The sequence below is a fragment of the Mixophyes fleayi genome, chromosome 8 (assembly GCF_038048845.1).
Source record: "Mixophyes fleayi isolate aMixFle1 chromosome 8, aMixFle1.hap1, whole genome shotgun sequence".
NCBI classification, from domain to species: domain Eukaryota; kingdom Metazoa; phylum Chordata; class Amphibia; order Anura; family Limnodynastidae; genus Mixophyes; species Mixophyes fleayi.
Genome location: NC_134409.1, coordinates 55,913,249 through 55,927,053, shown reverse-complemented (window position 1 = coordinate 55,927,053; position 13,805 = coordinate 55,913,249).

The following is a 13,805-nucleotide window of genomic DNA, read 5'->3' as shown; positions in this document are numbered from 1 at the left end:
GGGCAGCAGAGGAGGACAGCGGGAAGCAGAGGAGGACAGAGGACAGCGGGAAGCAGAGGAGGACATAGGGCAGCAGAGGAGGACAGAGGGCAGCAGAGGAGGACAGAGGGCAGCAGAGGAGGACACCGGGAAGCAGAGGAGGACATAGGGCAGCAGAGGAGGACAGAGGGCAGCAGAGGAGGACAGAGGGCAGCAGAGGAGGACAGCGGGGCAGCAGAGGAGGACAGCAGGGCAGCAGTGGAGGACAGCGGGGCAGCAGAGGAGGACATAGGGCAGCAGAGGAGGACAGAGGGCAGCAGAGGAGGACAGCGGGGCAGCAGAGGAGGACAGCGGGAAGCAGAGGAGGACATAGGGCAGCGGGAAGCAGAGGAGGACATAGGGCAGCAGAGGAGGACAGAGAGCAGCAGAGGAGGACAGAGGGCAGCAGAGGAGGACAGCGGGGCAGCAGAGGAGGACAGTGGGGCAGCAGAGGAGGACAGCGTGCAGCAGAAAGGGGCAGCGGGCAGCAAAGTGACAGAGGGCTGCAGAGGGGGGCAGCATGACAGAGGGCGGCAGAGTGCCTGGGTGCAAAGTTCCTGGATGCAGAGGGGGCAGTGTGACAGAGGGCAGAGGAGGGGTTCAGCGTGACAGAGGGCAGAGGAGGGGGACAGCGTGACAGAGGAGGGGGAAGCAGAGGGGGACAGAGGACAGCGGGAAGCAGAGGAGGACATAGGGCAGCAGAGGAGGACAGAGGGCAGCAGAGGAGGACAGAGGGCAGCAGAGGAGGACAGAGGGCAGCAGAGGAGGACAGCGGGCAGCAGAGGAGGACAGCGGGAAGCAGAGGAGGACAGCAGGGAAGCAGGGAAGCAGAGGGGGACAGAGGACAGCGGGAAGCAGAGGAGGACATAGGGCAGCAGAGGAAGACAGAGGGCAGCAGAGGAGGACAGAGGGCAGCAGAGGAGGACAGCGGGAAGCAGAAGAGGACATAGGGCAGCAGAGGAGGATAGCGGGGCAGCAGAGGAGGACAGCGGGGCAGCAGAGGAGGACAGCGGGTAGCAGAGGGGGACAGCGGGTAGCAGAGGGGGACAGAGGACAGCGGGAAGCAGAGGAGGACATAGGGCAGCAGAGGAGGACAGAGGGCAGCAGAGGAGGACAGAGGACAGCGGGAAGCAGAGGAGGACATAGGGCAGCAGAGGAGGACAGAGGGCAGCAGAGGAGGACAGAGGGCAGCAGAGGAGGACACCAGGAAGCAGAGGAGGACAGAGGGCAGCAGAGAAGGACAGAGGGCAGCAGAGGAGGACAGCGGGAAGCAGAGGAGGACAGAGGGCAGCAGAGGGGGACAGCGGGCAGCAGAGGAGGACAGCGGTAAGCAGAGGAGGACAGCAGGGAAGCAGAGGGGGACAGAGGACAGCAGGAAGCAGAGGAGGACATAGGGCAGCAGAGGAGGACAGAGGGCAGCAGAGGAGGACAGCGGGAAGCAGAGGAGGACAGAGGGCAGCAGAGGAGGACAGAGGGCAGCAGAGGAGGACAGCGGGGCAGCATAGGAGGACAGCGGGAAGCAGAGGAGGACATAGGGCAACAGAGGAGGACAGAAGGCAGCAGAGGAGGACAGAGGGCAGCAGAGGAGGACAGCAGGGAAGCAGAGGGGGACAGAGGACAGCGGGAAGCAGAGGAGGACAGAGGGCAGCAGAGGAGGACAGAGGGCAGCAGAGGAGGAGAGAGGGCAGCAGAGGAGGACAGCGGGAAGCAGAGGAGGACATAGGGCAGCAGAGGAGGACAGCGGGGCAGCAGAGGAGGACAGCGGGGCAGCAGAGGAGGACAGCAGGGCAGCAGTGGAGGACAGCGGGGCAGCAGAGGAGGACATAGGGCAGCAGAGGAGGACAGAGGGCAGCAGAGGAGGACAGCGGGGCAGCAGAGGAGGACAGCGGGAAGCAGAGGAGGACAGAGGACAGCGGGAAGCAGAGGAAGACATAGGGCAGCAGAGGAGGACAGAGAGCAGCAGAGGAGGACAGAGGGCAGCAGAAGAGGACAGCGGGGCAGCAGAGGAGGACAGCAGGGCAGCAGAGGAGGACAGTGGGGCAGCAGAGGAGGACAGCGTGCAGCAGAAAGGGGCAGCGGGCAGCAGAGTGACAGAGGGCTGCGGAGGGGGGCAGCATGACAGAGGGCGGCAGAGTGCCTGGGTGCAGAGTTCCTGGATGCAGAGGGGGCAGTGTGACAGAGGGCAGAGGAGGGGTACAGCGTGACAGAGGGCAGAGGAGGGGGACAGCGTGACAGAGGAGGGGGACAGCGTGACAGAGGGCAGTGAGAGGTGGCAGAGGGGGCAGCGTGAGAGGGGGCAGAGTGACTGGATGCAGAGGGGGAAGTGTGACAGAGGGCAGAGGAGGGGGTCAGTGTGACAGTGTCTGGATGTAGAGGGGGCATTTTTGCATACAACTAAATAAGTATTTTTGTCCCGACCTTAATACTTATTAAATTTTTTTGACCCAACTACTTCTAAAACAGGACTGCTCAGTAATTATTTTGGAGGGGTGCCTTGAAAAAATTTGGACACTCTAAGGGTGAACTGCAAAAGTTTGGGAACCACTGCCATAGACTATAAATAGACCTCACAGCTGAATTCTATTCTGTAGCATCGGTCTGCTTGTGCTTTCAGCACTGGGCTGGTTATTACTAGAGGGGGGGCCCTATTGTTTTTTTTGGCGGACCCCACTCCCTAGGGATTTCAGCCCAGCGCTGAACAGCCTGGGGTTGGTTGTCATAATGGCAGGGGGACCATTGGCTGTCAGTTTTTCAAACAGTCAGCATGGGCAGTATGTCGGGAATTACAACTTCGCGATTACCATGTTGTTGTAAATGTCTTCAGGGTTTTCTTATCTGCACTATAGTACCCCACCCAAAAGTCACAGTTTGCTGACTTTTCCATTGTTGTACTGTGTGCAGTGAAAGTACACACAACTCCTTCATAATGAGGAAATCAGTGGGTATAAATTTTTTTTATTGGAGAAGCAAGTATTTTATGTAATAACTCTTTATTAAAGATAATGTATGTATTAGGTTTTATCCCTAATTAGGACCTGTATGTATTAATGTACATAGAGTCCAACATTGCTCTATTTATTTGTTCAAAGCTTTACCTTATGACAATGGTTTTGCATTAGGTGATGTTAACCAAGAAACCAACAAAAACAATGTCATCAGTAGTCCTGGCGTACAGAAGCACAGATAGTGGTAAAATGTATGTAATGTTTCCAAACAATTTAGCTCTGCCAGATATGCAAAAGTCAAGTGTACTAACTAAATAATATGTGCTTTTCAAGCTGCTTCCAAAAATAAGATCCATTTTTTTTTTAAAAAAATCAACAAATATTATTCTAAAACTATAAATGCCAATTATCATTTGAAAGGCTACAGAGGATGTGACTCCAAATTCTTATATTACATCCAGCCACATAGAAAGTTTTGGCATACAATTCAGCACATGACTCTACCAGATGGGTCATAGAATGAACATTTGGGGCTAGATTTACTAAACTGCGGGTTTTTTAAAAGGGCTATTACATCCTCTTCCTTCCAGATTCCAACTAAATAAACAGGTGGCAATAGCCTACCAAGTCCTTTTTCTCCAGTCCCGTTCCATTCTGAATATTTTACCCCAGTTATTCCACAGCCTGCCTCAATATTATTGCTTTTTGCGGGTTCTGCTTGTCCATTATGTCAATGGAGTCCTGTCCCAGCAACAGTTCTCTACCATAACTGAATACCTGTTAAAATTGTGTATGTAAATGTTAAGGACCTGAACTGCCCACAACAGAAGTCCAAGCTACACCTTAGCCCAATAAAATTTCTAACAAGTTAAACTTCCATGACTGCAAACAATTAAAGGACTGAACAGGCCCCGACTGTTTCATTGCTTCCTAGTCTAAAACTCTTTAGATCAAAATCTTGGTTATTCCAAAAGAGGGTAAAGATCATATACTTGATCCATAATAACCAAGTGGGTTTTACACCAGGTAGGCAAAAAAAATCCCTCAAGACAGACAATTAGCTTAATACATTTACATGCTCAAAAACACTCTAGCTTTTTTTTAAGAAAGCTACAGATAATATCCTATGACTCTTTATGGTACGTCACTCCAATTTGACTATCAGGGATTGAAGCATTTTGCTCCATTCCATCAGCCAAGCTCTTGGTAAATGGCATCATATCAGATATGTTAAACAAAGTACACATCAGGGGTGCTCTTTGTCTTCACTGATTTTTACTCTGGCAGCACACATAAGGCTTTCTCTGGCTATTAGCGGAATAGTGCTTTGTAAGGAGAAATAAAACATTCTTCTCTGATGATGTTTTACTGACATTAACTTCCCCACATACATCCCTCACAAGATCCTAGGTTTATATGGCTCAATATCAGGATATAAGGTCGTTCAAAAACTGAGACTTTCCCTATTCAAGTGTCACCAATCTTCAATGATTTATTAGAAACAGTTTTAAATTTGTCTGGAAATCAAATAGGATAATCTACCTCAGTATATTTATCACTAGTAAGTATTTAATTACAACTCCTCTCCTCTCCTCTTTTCTAGTCATAATTCAACCTCCTTTATCTGAAAAATATGTTAAATTCTTGCTTGGGAAGAATAATTAGGGTTAACATGGGCCATATTCCAAAACATATACAGTATATGTATTTATAACATTACTAATTCAACTACCCAACATTATACTTACTCTCATCTACACTCCTTAGTAAAATCATTCAACAACATATTTAAAGAGAGCCATGGTCTTTTCTATTGGGTGTCAATAGTAGACATAGTAAAGTATGAAGATAAATTGGCCTCCTAAATTCTCAATGCAGCAAAGTGTTTTATGGCTAGACATTGGAAGATACCTCCTGCTCCTATCTGTTCTTCATGGACAAATTTAGCACATGGCAGCCATGGAAAAGATCACCACCTACCTCTCACCTTCCAATTCCACAAGGAGAGTGGGGTCTCAGATCTTTATCTGTAACACAAAATAGTGACCACCTCCCCTTGTCATGGATACACTATAACACACTTTTGAGCACTGTTGACCCTCTTCAATTTGTAGGCTTACCCTTAGCCAGTTAACCTCCCCCATGTAAACCCCCCATGTTTCTTCTCTCCACTCTCCTCATCCCTTACATGTAACATCCTTTTATTTATTTATTTATAAAAAAAATAATATTGTTCATTATAATTTGTAACCCTATTTATTTGATGTTACCATAAGAGTTTAAAAATCATGGTATATATACAAATAAAATTCATACAAACTAATGTATTTAAACGCATATATTTACAGTATTTTACCCTTTGTTTGGAAGGAAAGATATCCTTTAACAAAAATAGCAACAATTTTTTATGTTTTTTATTTTTAAATAACCTAAAACACAGCCTGTGTTGTGCGGAATGTATAGTTACAGCATAGCATGTTAAAAGAACAGAAAAACTGAAATATTACATGACCTATATTGTAGCAATGTATACATGTTTGGCTCAGTCATCCTGTTTTAAGGCACTTAGGACATCTAGGGGCTGCACAGTATGCATTTGGCTGCATAGCCCAATTATATCCCATAGATTGTAAGCTTGCGAGTAGGACCGGCTCATCTCTTTGTCTGTATTACCCAGTCTTGTTTATTACGGAGCTTGTCTCCAATTGTAAAGCAATACAGAATTTGTTGGTGCTATATAAATAAATGTTGATGATGATGATAACCCAAGAGTTGCAGGAGTTACTGGGGTGGTATTATTATTTTGTTTTTAAGTACTAGTCACAGTTTATATTTTCTGATTATTTATCTAAAATATTTTAGTTATTTATATTTATGTCAATAAAAGTTGGAATTTAAATCTGAATGTATTCTTTTACATGTATTACATCACTTTTTAATAATTAGCTGAAATTATAACATTAGTACACAGTGTAAATGTGAATGTTAGTTAATTGGAATTAGTGGCGCTATATAAATAGATGATGATGATGTATGTCGCAGTACACAAGTAAAATACAATGTACATGTAATGAAGTATCAGTATACAGTGAGTTTTGTTTAATTAGAATTGCGTACACTGCAATACACAAGTAGGACACCTTGTTCATAACAAGAAGCATTACATACATAACACCGAATAGGTTTAGTACCTAAATGACCGGGGAAAGCACAACTTTATAAGTCGCAGGATACAAGTCATACACACTGTTAATATAGCATTACCCTATTTGTACACATATGAAAGGAAGTGCCATATACACCAGGCAGGACAGTGTCTTTACTGTAATTTAGATTTCCCCACCCTCTATTTATTTGTTGCTGTTGAAGTCAAATAATTGGATATGGTCATTTCAAATTAATATCTATCAATCTGATTGTCTATGTCTGAAATTATGCGGATAGCACTCTACGTCGTGGAGGAGCGTAATTAACCACAACACGTGCGTACACTTATACACACATTTACACAAACACATACACTTGTAATTAGTTCATATTAAAAATAGTTGCAACACAGTTATTTATAATGAAATGTAGCAGAGTTTATAGTTAAATATTATAATGTTATATACACTTTATTGAGATCTAAGGTTCAGGTTACAGGAAACACATATTGTTTAGTATCATTCTAATTCCCTATTTATTCGCAGATGTCCAGTTCTATAGGCTAAGATATTGCTCCTTGCGTATGCATGTTATGGATTATAGGGAATAAATGATCAGAATTGGGCAGCACAGTGGCCTAGTGGTTAGCACTTCTGCCTCAAAGCACTGGAGTCATGAGTTCGATTCCCAACCATGGCCTTATCTGTGTGGAGTTTGTTTGTTCTCTCTGTGTTTGCGTGGGTTTCCTCCGGGTGCTCTGGTTTCCTCCCACACTCCAAAAACATACTGGTAGGTTAATTGGCCGCTATCAAAATTGACACTAGTCTCTCCCTCTCTGTCCGTCTGTGTCTGTGTGTGAGTGTGTGTCTATATTAGGGAATTTAGACTGTAAGCTCCAATGGGGCAGGGACTGATGTGAATGAGTTCTCTGTACAGTGCTGTGGAATTAGTGGTGCTATATAAATAAATGATGATGATGAGAATTGTATTGTGTGTGTAATGTAAATAGACCAGTTTTAACTAGCTTTCGGCAGGAAGATTAGTATGCATCTTTTGGAGAGCTGGCCCCCACCCTTGGAGGACATCCTTTGAACTGGCTAATGACCTGCATTACACTGGACCGTCCTGATGCCTGAACTAATAAAAACATTCCAAATCATCTGTATTGTTTTCACTGTGTCACTGACTGTATATAATTAGGAGCTCTAGTCCCAGCACCCTTCTCAACCACAGACTTCAGGACTGAATGACTGTATGCTGGATCCAGGGCGCCTGCAAATGTAATCAGCTGTACTTATATTATTGAAATTGTTACACTGCTGCTTTTTGCTATTAAATCACATTGTGCTTTGGAACCACACATTTGGAAGTGGACAATCGTCATTGGATAGCTACTAGACGTACATAACATTGCATATGGTCATTTAATAAATCGTCAATTATTTTAGATCTAACAGGTGCATTAATAGAATTTAAATGTAGTAAAATACCAATAGTGTAGCTCTACATTTATATTACCCTCCCACCCCCCCATCCTGAGTCACACCTGTATCTTTTTCTCTAACAAGCATGCCTTTTGATGACCAAGGACATGTCTTCTTTTTGGTCTTTTTAGGTCCAACAAAGGACTTAAATAAGATGGCTGCATTGCTATTTTCATCCTCAAGCAGTTGAGGGTAAGCCATAACTTCATTGTTAATGACTTTCTGCTGGTTGTACAACATTTCCACTTGCCCTGCGCCTAGTAAACACAGCCCAACCAGTGTTATAGATCCACAGGACTATATTATTTAAGCTCCCCCAGTGTAGGGTTGGACTTGTATATGGGAAGATGAAGTGTGAGTGGAGCTTTCGCAATGGAGGAAACTACATTGAGTATTAGAGTCTGCGTTCCGGTTTTGTTTGAGTCTCTGATTTTGTGCTGCATGGAAACTGACCCTTTCTGTTGCTGAAGCTCTGACCTCTGCCTGAATACTGACCTGGTCTGTTAGCTGTCTGTCCTAACAGTTGCTAAGTTATTGTTCCTGACTGTGAATACCTGTCCTGACTTACTTCTGTATCCTGCCTCCTGATACTGCTATCAAGGCCTATAGGAGTTGGATCCTGCTGTGTACACTGGTAATCCCTGTTTCTGTTAGGTGTCTCCTTCAATATACCCTGTGCCAACGTAAGAAATGTTATAAGCCCCTACTTTCACATGTTAACTCCTGGTGGCAAGTGGGTACTGGTGAGCATATCACGCTATATAGGAAAGAGGACTGCAATAGATACAAATATATAGACATTTCTTGGGGACTCATTCCAGTGCTGATATCTGTCATCACACTGTCATCACACTATTACCAGCCATACTTTTCATGGAGAATAGTTCAGCACAAGTGTTGGCCAATCAGCTGCAAGTATTAACGCAGATGGTGCAGGACCATTCCACAAGAGTCACAGATCCTGAACTTACTCTTGCTGCCTCAGCTGAAGCCAAACTGAATATGCCAGACCACATTTCTGGAGACCAGAATTTTCGGGAAAACTGTAAATTGCATTTTAAATTAGGGCCCCACTCTTCTGTAACTGAGCAGCATAGGGTAAAAATATTGATCCCCAAACATGGACTTTTGGTCTAGAGACAATTTACTTTGCCCTGTCATGTGTGGAATAACTCCTTAGTTCTCCCGTAAGACAATCTGGACAGGGTTACCTTAGCTGAATCTCTTTTGCATTCCATCAGTGAGGTCCAGTGACTGAGAATGGAATGACCCGACTTTTGCAGTTAGTTCAGATTGGGATTTCCAGAGCAGATAAAGTAGTTCCTGGTGCAAAACCCAGTCCCTGATACCATGGACAGGCTCATGCAGCATACTATCAAAATACACTGATGAATTAAGGAAATTAAGCTGGAATGAGAATCTGTGGCCTTGAAGCGGTTGATTTCCTCTTCTCCAGAAACTGTAAATGTCCCAGAACCCATGCAGATAAGTGCCTACAAATTGTCATCCAAGAGGATTCTCTATGTTCTTCCTCTATTATGTTTAGATTGTAAGTGTCAGTGGGGCTGGTACTGATATGAATGACAAATATTTTCTGTAAAAGCACTGCGGAATTGGTGGCGCTATATAAATAATGATGTTACGCTCAACTTTCTTAGTAAGCCTAGGGGAGTGGAAGGAAGCCCACCTAGACTTACAGGTATTTGCTTCCAAGAATGCTATTTTGTTGCCTGCCAAAGTATCATTTAAATTTGAATTCATTAATTTCTTGGTTTTATTTTGGTTAATGGAGCAGTGGGTAATTTTTTTTAGATATTACTTTGGCCCACACATTTAACTTTACAGCTGTATCTTTAGACTCTCATTTTGCTATTTGTGGCCTAAATCGTAGTCTTCTCTTGGCATGCTATTTTCTGTTAAACCCCTGAACTTACGTGGTCAGTAGGGGGAATACATACCAAGCTTTTCTTCTGATACATTATCCCACCGAGCCCATGGTTGACAAAAAAATAACCTATTAACTGGACTATAGGAGAGATTGTCCAGTGGAGTAGAACTTGTATTATTGATATTAATATTTACATTTATATTGAAGAGAGAAATGATCAGCATGTACACTTTAAATTCAATAGACCTGAAGAGCAATATTAGTTAAAATATAGTCTTTTATTGTGTCATCAAAATCATTTCTCTCCAATATAAATGTAACAAAAATTTCACTAATAATTAGCTAAGTTGTCTTACAAAAGATTTTAATTTATCTATTCACATTGGTTGCTATAATTTGTAAAGTACAAGATGCCCAAATAGTGACAAGAGATTTCTAGTTGTTGTTAAGAATGTGTTTCGGCATAGCAAGCACACTGAGTAACTTCCACTCCGCTCACCAGGGGCGGATTTGCTATACAACCTACCTGGACTTTTACTGGTAGGCCGCTGGCCTCAGGAGGCCCCTGAATGTCCTTTTTGGGTTTAAAGAAAGAAAATATTCGTGAGCCCCCCTAGACCAGGTGCCAGCAGAGGAGTAGGGGGGGAGTCAGTGTGGTAGTGGGTGGCTGGCCCCTTCTTTGGGACTAGCCACGTTCCTTAATGTGGCCTCAGATCCCTTTGTGTGGCAACTATTCTGCCCAGCATTTAGATACACCACTGACAGGAATTGAGACAACACGGAGAATACGTATAATATTGGCTCTTCCGATTAACAAAATCTTGCACATTAAAACATAAATGTGTGGGATAACTATTTGAATGTGAATTATGGTGATTTATATAACACCATCAACGGGATTCACATTAAGGAAGGATTAAAGGGAATGTAGTTACCCATGATATACAGAGGGAGTTACTTCAGTTATTTGTAACTAAGCCATTAGGGGCATCCAATTATTTTAATATTACACAACTTCACTTAATCACTTATACACTTATCTGTTATATTTCGCTGATTTTTAATTTATGATGTTTTTTTAATGTTTATTAATAAAAGTTATATTTTAGATTAATTTGATAATTCTGAGATATCCCATAATATTATTATTATACTGATAAATCAGGAGTAAGCTTTGCATGAACTCCAAATAACCTCTTGTTTTCTTTGTTATGATTATTATGCATGGGTTAATGATGCACTCTTTGATTTAAGAAAATATTGGAATAATCCATGATATATTATCATACAATAAGGGTGTTCTCAGGCCCGGCGATCCCATTAGGCAAGGTTAGGCACTTGCCTAGGGCGCCGGGCTCTGGAGGGCGCCTGGAGGGCGCCACAGATTAAAAATTTCTTTAAAACTGTGCGGCGACTGCTGACCATACCTTTCACGGCTGCCGCACCGCTTCACATACATCCACAGGGAGGGCGGGAGGGACTATTGCTCACCACCACCGCCGCCTCTCTGCTCCGTCTCCTCCGCTCCAATCACTGACTGACTGTCGGGCGTAACATCATCATCACGGCCCAACAGTGTCAGTGAGTGGAGGGGAGCAGACGGAGCAGAGAGGAGGCAAGTTAGAAGCAGGTAAGAAAAGACACACATTTTCAAAATCGGCGCCCCCACCCTGCACACTTACACACTATTTTGTAAGTGTTCAGGGTGGGGGCGCCGATTTTGAAAATGTGCCGGGCGGGGGGCGCCGATTTTGTAAATGTGCCTAGGGCGCCACGGACCCTAGCACCAGCCCTGGGTGTTCTTACTCCTACAATTAGTGCAACCTTTCTCCTTTCCCCTTTTTTCTTCAAACGTTCTCCACATAGGAATTTGTGCAAAGGAGCTGCAACCATAGCAACATTTTCCACAAACCTCCTATATTATTCTATAAATCAGAAGAACCTTCATACATTTTTCATGGTTTTTGGAACAGGCCAATCTCTCACTGCCCTTATGTTTCATGGGTCTAGCATCACTCCTTCTGAGCTGACAATGTGTTCCAAGTATTGGACGACTTTGAGCTTCAACAGGTGGCACTTGGACAGTTTCACCATCAGGCCATATCTGGCAAGCTGCTCTAATTACTTTGCCCATATGCTTCCAATGCTCCTCATATGTTCTGGAGAAGAAGATGATGTCATCCAAATATAGTAGAACAATTTCAAAATTCATGTTACCTAGGCAGGATTCATTGAGTCAATGGACCATAGCGAGGCATGTAAGAGCCTAAATTTGATCTACTTTCTCTTTATCTTTGAGGGGCCAAGTCTCAACTTCCTCCAAGGCAGATCTCTTCAATTGGCCACCTAGGACCTTGACCCTTTCTCATCTCAGTAGTAGATATAGACGGAACATCAAATACATTTTGCTCCGGAACTCACCAAGTGAACTAGTACCAATTTGATGTGAGTCTAAGGAAAAGCTGGGGAGCCATGGGGAACCAAAGTAATATGTCATGGTTATAGGTAAACAGCCGTGGTTGGACTCTTACTCACTCCCTGTGTGTAACCGTCTGTGGATGGTGCAGTTCTTTGTTCCTGTGGCACTACGTGTTCAGCAGCTTGCTCACCCTTTGTCATCTTGTTTCAGGCTGGATGGGTGACTTGCTTTGGACTTTTAGTAGATTCTGTATTGCAACGCCATGTTGTAAAGGAAGGATGGTTGGCACCCAAGATGTTGCATAAGATAGGATTCCACATGCTCGGTGGTATGGTGGAGAGGCAAAGGTCTCCCCTTCAATAGTGTTGGAATTTGTGTAAAGTTTTATCATAGCGGCAGATAAGCAATAGTGTAGGGAAGCGATACCACTAGAACTGCAATATGCAATGTTATTTAAATGTCAAAAAATAAATAACAACTTAGGAATTTTGTTTCAACAATATCAGCAATATGCAAACATGATTCTCTACAACAGAGGTCACTGAATGAATAAATATATGTGTCTGGGAATTGAGGCATTAGAACTTGAGTGAAATGGGTTTCAGTGGATAAATGCTTTTGAAAGACAACCAGTTGCTAACGGGTTAAGTAGACAAGTACAGTAAGTGCTGCTGCTGCAGATTATCTAGAAAAATCAATCACTATAGACTTTTAGTGCAATTATACATATTACACTTATCATGCAAAAATCAGTAGAGATGAAACAAGGGTTAATTCAACTTGATCAGGTTAGATGCTTTAAAAGAAGTTACTAAAGATCACTTTACAATAGACAGAACCCCTGGCGGTAAATTTTAATTTGCAGGTCAATGCAAGGTTTCAGCTGGACTCATGAAGCTTATTGACGCACATGTGACTCCTGAGCTTGGTGTTTGAAACAGTAATTCTGCACAATACACAATTTCCAATATAAGGAACACAATCTCCACTTAGTAATCCATCTAATGGAGTAAATAGATCTCTCCTAACAACTGTAGAGTTAAACAACTTGCAATTCTCTCCTCAGCAACCATTTTAGGCAGTTTATTAATAGGATTGAACTTCTCATCATCATCATCATCATCATCATCATATTCTGTTGCAAAATAGACAAATGATTTCTCTCTATGTCCCTAGCACTCTGAATCAGTGTGAACTTTAAATACAACAGATTTGGCTGGTATTATTATCTTTTATGTCTAAGGCGTCAAAACGGGTCCGCAGCACCGTACATGACATAAACAGAAATCAGTGATCCATAACACATAACATGACACATGAAGAACAAAATACAAAGACCAGACATACGGAATGAATAAAAATAACATGGTGATGCAGATCAAATTATATGGGGTGCAGTGAGTGAAAGTAATGGTACTAACTAGTGAGAAGTTGGTCTAAGCTTAAGGAAACAGGGCTATGGAAGCAAGCCAAGAGGTACAGAGGGTGATGGAACATTAGGAGAACCTAAGGAGAGGGACCTGCTCATGAGAGCTTAAATCCTAAATAAAAGGTGGAGACACAAATAGAGTGGTACCGATTTGTGAAAGTGGGGCTAAAGTCGGGACAAGGGAGTTAGGAGGAAGACTGATAGGCTTGACTAGGTAAATGAATTTTAAGGCCATGCTTGAAGATTTTGAGAGTAGAGGCTAACCTGATGGAGTGTGGGAGATCGTTCCACAGCTGGGGAGAAGCCCAGGTGATCAGTGATCTAGTGAGGTGGTAGTCATTGACTGAGTGGAGGAGGCAACAAACAGTGTAGTTAGAGATGAGGTTGTAGATGTATTGTGGATGGGGATTGATTGAGAACTTTGAAGGTGAGGATGAGAAGTTTAAATTTAATTCTGTAATCCATGGTGAGCCAA